Raw genomic sequence first — 7,449 nt, 5'->3', positions numbered from 1 at the left:
TACTTGACTCTAATTAACTTATACAGGTACAACGTACGTGCCACTGAACCTGTTTGCCATATTAGTGGCTTGATCTCTCTCTACAATTTTTGACGCCGACATTTCCCTCCCTCCACCCTCCCCTTATATCTCCCTGCCCTAGCGTTTAGCCTTCCGTTGTGGCCGAGCTGTTCTAGGCGCTTCAGTCTGGAACCGCGTGACCGCAACGGTCGCAGGTTCGAATCCTGCCTCGGGCATGGCTGTATGTGATGTCCTTAGGTTAGTTAGGTTTAAGTAGTTCTAAGTCTAGGGGCCTGATAACCTCAGTTGTTAAGTCCCATACTGCTCAGAGCCATTTGAACCTAACGTTTATCCTGTCATACGGCGTCCTCTGTTTCTCATGATTTGGCAAACTGGTTTTTGTTTTAACTTGGCCCCCACTTACCCTAAGCGAGGGAAGTTGCTTGCCCCACCTGTCTGCGAATCGTGTAAAACTTGTTCTGTCAGTTATCGTACTTTGTTTGTGCATCATATTTTATGAAGCGGGAAATACGGATCTGAATTTGCCTCTACGAGCGTGGAAAACTGCCTAAAATCATACTCAGCCTTGTTGGCGTACCAGACCTGCGGTCGTTATCTTGCCTGCATTACAGATCTACGTATTCCTTCAAGCTTCGGGGGATGTCCTACTAACCTATCCATTCTATTAGAGAAATTGTGCCATAAATATCATCTCTTCCCGAATTGATTCCAGCATTTTTCTCTTCTTTTCTTTATAGATACAGTTACATATTAGGTTACACTCCGGACAGATACTTCATAGACGCGTTTGTAATACTTAATTTATGGTCGATTTTTAGAAACGCTTCTCTTGCTATTTCATTTTGCATCCTGCTGCATCAGCCATCGTCAGTTACTTTGATGCTCAAATAATAAGACTCTCCTAACACATTTCGTGTTTAATTTTTTAACCCAAATCCCCGAGAATTAAGTGATTTAATACTCCACGCCATTAAGTCTGTTTTGTTGATGTTCGATCATATTTGGAGGACATTATCCAGTACGTTGAACTTACGTTCCAAAATCCCTTGTGTCCCTGATATGATATGAAGCTCACTATAAAACGTTAAATTTTTAATTTTCTTTCATCTAACAATAATTCCTTTCCCAAATTTCTTCATGATTTCCCTTATTGATTTCTCTGTGCAGATTCGCTCACAGTTTCGCTTTCATGTGCTTTGATTGTTAGAACTGCTTCCTGGTTTCTGTAGACGTTTTAGATAACATTTCGGTCCCTACACTTTATTCCTGATAACGTAGGAACACAGAGTACTGTATTCCAGTGTATTCCAGGCTAAACTGTCAATTTATTTTTCTGAATCTTCAAATGCTACTTAGGTTTGTAAAGTAATTCGTGCTGTCAGTACGACTTTGAGTGCACCATCATGACTCCAGTCGTTTCGTTCTTTTCGAGATAATTTATCTTAATATTTTGCGAGCTTGGCTTATTAAATTGATGCTTCCCAAATACTCACACCCGTCAGCACATATCTACTTTGGTACTGGGATTATTGCACTAGCCGACAAAATTTAACCTTTTCTTTGCATCATTGGCAAAATAACTAAATTTAGGCTTTTGAGTAAGCTACATATGAAAATGGTAGTTAAGATGCGAGGTAATCCCTCTTTTTTGTTGTTGAACAGATGTTCCAATCTTTCCAAGCTGTTTTGACAACGTATGACTGTCATTTAAATAAGTATATATATATTTAATTTTTCTAATACGTATACATTACCGGAATATGTAAATCATGAAACAATGCTCTAGCTCGTGGACATTATTTCTGTACTTGGAATACATTTATGATATCACAAGAGTTTTAAAACTCGCGTAAGAGTTTGGTATCACGGAAAGGTTTAATGTGTTTGCCTGTTTCTTACATGACAAGTAAGTCATAGTGTACTCGTATATTGATCTATTTAAAGAAAATAAAATTAAACTCCCAAAGTAATTTGTGCTTCTTTCCTATTATGCTTTCAAATTCCGAATTTTATCCAGATTTTTATGTCAATAAATAGCCAAAATTAAATTTTTCCGCATCTTAATCCAAGGCGAACAAGAGCAAACAGGGTGTTCCGATGTATTTGAATCTGATGGCCAAATTTTAAGGTGAACATGAGCTATCTTACGAATATTACAATACGGACTCATATTCAGTGTGTTTCAAGTCAGCAGCTGACATACAGTAGGATCATTTTGTTTTCCTATTACAAACGGCTATACCTAAAAATCAGAAATCTTCTGCGGCACACTAACCACAATGCTGCTGCATTTCAGCTCGACGGTCATGTTACACTCGTTTCTAGCTTTGTTAAAATAGATGCCCTGAATAGTCATCTTGTTTAAGGGATGATAGTACTCCTCCTCCTCCTCCTCCTCCTCCTCCTCCTCTCCTCCCGAACAGGCCATGAAAGCCCAAAGGTACCGACCGGCCGCTATGTCATCCTCAGCCCACAGGCATCACTGCATGCGGATATGGAGGGGCATGTGGTCAGCACACCGCTCTCCCGGCCGTATGCCACAAGGGCTGAGTTCACCCCACTTGCCAACAGCGCCCGGCAGACCGGATGGTCACCCATCTAAGTGCTAGCACAGCCCGACAGCGCTTAACTTCGGTGATCTGACGGGAACCGGTGTTACCACTGCGGCAAGGCCGTTGGCAAGGAATGGTATTAGATTCCATGTTATTTAATTTATACATGAAATAAGATACAGGAAATGAGGCAATGTCAGAATTCTGACACGACTTTGTTTCAAATAAAGAGACAGAGACTCCTATCTTTTTTCACGTCATCCATCCTTGCTAGGAGGAAGGATAGGACGATAGCCGTTTTATGTATATATACAGCAATAAATAAACCAACAGCTGCAGTTTCATTTTTGATTTACTGCAGGGCAACCGGTTTCGGCACTCCATTGAGCCATCATCAGGCCCTCTATGTTAAAATGGTGGCTGAGGTTATATTGCCAGACAAAATTTCATTTAAAAGCGAACCAATATCCGATCCAGGGTATGTAATACAGCTCCAGCTGTTTGCGAGCGTACAGAAGTGTTACGTACGCTGGTGTTGATATTGGTTCGTTTTCGCATGGTATTTTGTCTCGCACTATAAGTTCAGCAACCGTGTTACCATACAGGGCCTGATGATTGCATAATGGAATGTGGAAACGGGTTCTCTCTGGAATAAATGAGAGATGAAAATACAATTCCCGGGTTATTTATTTCTGGTTATGCTACTGTCTTTGGCTAAAGGATGGAGAAGACGTAGAAGAAGGGTGGAGGGACTGTAGGAAGTGCCAAAGGTCAGTGAATATAACTCCGGAGCTCCATGTCTCACGGGTATTACTGATCAGTGATTTACGATGTAGTCAGACCGAAGTGTGTCGAGAACTCTACGTAGAGAGATGGACAGGAGCCGAGAGGAGGAGGTTCTGCGAGAGCAGTGCGCCGGGTACCGTCGCGGGAGCCGAGGTGCCGGTGACTTTTACGCGGCAGCGCAGCCGTCATATCCCGGGACTACTCGGCGCCTCGTAAAGGCCCGCCCCTGGCGGAGATTTACGGCAACCCGCCCGCCTCCCGGCAGCAGTAACTCGCCGAGGCGGACGCAGGGAGCGAGCTTCTCATCCGGTACGTCTTCCACTTGTCCTCAGTATTGCCTCAGCAAGAGCCCAGTTCACGAGACAACTGGTTTCGTTAATTGGCGGCTGAAAGACTGCAACTATATGACACAGTAGTAATTGTGAATCAAGGAATTGTTTGTCATAATACAGTGAATGGGAACCTAGACATAGCAACCGACAAACAGAACATCGTGCCATTTAGATGTTATACTGTGACGTCCGTTGTGTTGTTGTATTGTAAGGCGCCACGTATACCGTTTCTATATGTATACGTGTATGTCGTCGTTGTTGTCTCTTTTTTCCCTCGTCGATATCAGACCATGAGAAATGTTTATGTTTGTGTTTACCTACTTGTTGTCGACAATACACAACCACACGGCCACGGTATCACCTGATTCCCAAATAGCTAGCTTAATATAGTATAAAGATAGTGGGTTTCGATGCAGCGTTATTTAAGTGTGACATTATTCTTCACTTAACCTTTGAGACTTTAAGAACCAGCTACTATTAACCAGGCCAAAAACTCGACTTGCAACTAGAGCACATACGATCAGTCTGTCACAATATTAATAATACGTAAGGCTCTACAGCACTATAAGAAAATATCACTGTTCATGAACTAACAAAATATACGAATAAACTTCTTTATATTTTTCCTTTGCTTTAATCAAATGCTCTCAAATGTTTATTTTACGCCCACAAATCATCCACTCTTCGATGCAGAGTGTAAACGTGTGCATGAAAAATGGTACACTGTTTCTGCTGATAACCGCGTATGAGCTTTTGGGTTGCCCGGCTACTTCGATCAACAGGATTTATATTGGATTTTGAAAATGATCTTTCTATCCAAACTTACGTCCTCCACAATGGATCATCAAATATTCTGCCCTTTTGTGATAATTAAGAATTCGCGTAAATTGTATTTTTGCGAGTTTAAAGCAAACCATCGGCGGTGCTAAAGCAGTCTTGATACCGCGACACACTCGCGACACTTATTAGTCTGTCACGAAATTGACCTGCATACATTTACAACCAATTTCAAGGTCATAATTCGCCCTACACTATTGTGTGCAATTGAACTTCGTCCAATCCATTATTTCTGGAATCGCTATCACTGATCGCGACACTGACCGTCCATAAACGCACAATTAACACACTCTTTTTTTTCTAAGAGTAAACGAATGATGTCACGTCATCTATATAGTTATTATTCCAAAAGATGGTTCAAATGGCTCTGAGCATTATGGGACTTAACATCTGAGGTCATTCTTTTTCCTGTCACATAACGTCTTTGACTGTAACATTACATCTGCATCTGTGAACGCAGAATGATCTACAGCTGAGATGTCTCCTTCTGAGCTTTGGTTGTCTGTGTATGGTCCATCATATCCTGCACAGCTCATCTTAGGCTATTTTCTGTGGGTTTACACTCAAAGACGCACCGGATCTCACACGACGATGTCTGCCCAATCAAACTGCTGATATATGCAGAAGTTTGTGACGTCAGTGCCGCCAAGCGGAAGACTGGTTTCTCCGTGCGTGAGTGAAGACAGCTGGAGGAATATAGATGCGTTTGTTGGTCTGGAAATCTCCCCGGATATGGCGAATGGAGCCACTGTTTCAGGAAATAAAAAATTAAATAATTCTTTTCCGTGGTTTGCATTATATGACGGTTCAGTCCTCTTAACTGAGGGCTCAGCGCATGTGACTGCCACGCAGCGGAGCCGTTTTCTATTTCCGGCCGAGTCGGAGATTTTCTCGGCTCGAGGACAGGGTGTTGTGATGTCCTCATCACCATTTGGTCATCATCAACATGCAAGCCACCCTATGTGGCGTCAACTGAAAAGACTTGCAACTCGACGGCGGCCATCATTGTCATATGGCCGTTTCTTTTCATTTATCACAGCTTTCTCCACGTGGGTGTCGATAATATTCCCGGGTACATTACCTGTTCCTGTCTCTCGACATATGAGGACACGTCTAGAATTGTCGAACATGATGGTTTTGGTTGTCCAGGTTATATGGCTTCTGCGTAATGACCTCCAAATCTTTGAACACGGCACACTCACTCTCTCCGACTTACACATTTGTACAAACTTTCCAGTACCCTCGCCACAAAAGCTGACGCCTGTGCTTTCCGCCAATTATTTATGCTGGTTTACCTTTCGTTGTTTGTGCCAAATTGTTGTCTTCATAGCCAGCGTTTCATTTGAGCAGAGATGAACAACGGAGGGAGCCAATTAAGAGCTGTATTTTGGGTGATGAAACACTTCCCATCGAAAACGCTGCAGGAGCGTCTTCATTGCACCCTGCAGAATGCGGCTGAAAATTGTCTTGAAGCAAGAAATGCACGACATATATGTTATGTGGGCTGCATAGCTGTAGGCGAAGTCTCTCACAAGATCCACATACTTGGCGGGGGAACTGTTGTTTTAGGCACTTCTACGTGATTGCGCTCTGAACTGCAAAGAGCGACGTGAAGCGAACGACAGACACATCAAAGACACTGCTCAATACATCTGTGCACAGTTCCATACGATTTTCACAGTAGTGTCCATTTCGTATCTAATCGAATACGCCTCTTACAATATTTATCTGTGCTAGTGCTAGTTTGAAGGATGCTTAGATCGGAAATAAACAAGTAAGATGTCTGAATTTGAGCCTGGCGCCGATGACCCGAGGGAGCTGTTTGCCGAGACCAGGGAAAGTCGACACGTGCCCATTCTGTCGGAATACACGCGAAACTCTCCTTCCCTTTCTACGTCCCTACGTCGGAGACATCATTAGAGGCGGAGTACACAAAGCGAGCGGTGCGGGCTGGGTTCGTGCAGTGGCCTGGCTGCCTCATTAACCGCTTGTTTTCCACGCGGTTTGCCTTTCGGCCAGCAGGAACAACTCGTCTCTGCGTCGCAATTCGAAGTTCTCGTTTCAACGGCTTCTGAATATCAACGTAGAATATACGTACGTGTTTTGGATCGTCCGGTTGGTTTGATTTTTAGCAGGAGACTGAATTCTCTTTTTTTACCGTGAGGGGCTGTGTGACCCAACTTCCACTGTATCAAGTATGAAATTTCGAGAAGATTTCTGATAAAGGATCCAAAATTATACTAATGAAGTTTATGATTAAATCTGATTCCCTACTTCGTTGCTCACTTTTGTAAATAACCTACAGTACCTGCAGGATTCCGTTTCATTCTTAGAAACTATTTGTAAACCATTTCCCTCGTATCTGGGACATTATTGTAAAGGCATCAGGAATACACTACTCTGTTTATGAAATGGAAAAAAATAATGCCGAATGAAATAGCGGCATGCTGACGAAGGCAGGCTGCCTCCTTTGTGACAACGCTATTCCACAGCCCACTCGAGAAACGCAAGAATTGTTGGCCTCATTTCTTTGGCATCTTGTAAACGACTCCTCTCACAGTACCGACGTCGCACCTAGCGACTATTATTTATTTCCTAAGTTAAAGGAATGTGTGGCTGAAGAAACAGTTTTACGACGATGAGGAGGTGATAATCGAAGTGGAGAAGTGTTTTAAAGAGTTGGCGGGAGAGTTCTACGACGCAAGTATTAAAAACGCGTCCCACGGTTGACAAAATGCAATGAGGTAAATGGCGATTATGTGGAAAAATTATGTAATACCTATGCTATTTGTTCTGGCATATTTCACTGAAATTTATCCATTTGTGTTTGCGTAAGAGAATCTTGTAATCTTACTTTCCTGATATACTTCATACCTAGGAACCGCATTACTGATGTCCCTAGTTTTGTAAACTGTAATCAA

General features: G+C 42.7%; 1 pseudogene; it reads right to left on the bottom strand.

Moving 5' to 3' along the window:
• Positions 1 to 2,583: 2,583 nt before the first annotated feature.
• Positions 2,584 to 2,701, bottom strand: LOC126459640 (5S ribosomal RNA; annotated as a pseudogene).
• Positions 2,702 to 7,449: the final 4,748 nt, after the last annotated feature.

The sequence above is a fragment of the Schistocerca serialis genome, chromosome 2 (assembly GCF_023864345.2).
Source record: "Schistocerca serialis cubense isolate TAMUIC-IGC-003099 chromosome 2, iqSchSeri2.2, whole genome shotgun sequence".
Classification (NCBI taxonomy): Eukaryota; Metazoa; Arthropoda; class Insecta; order Orthoptera; family Acrididae; genus Schistocerca; species Schistocerca serialis.
Note: the sequence above shows the minus strand (reverse complement) of the source record. Positions and strands in the feature narration are given on the sequence as shown.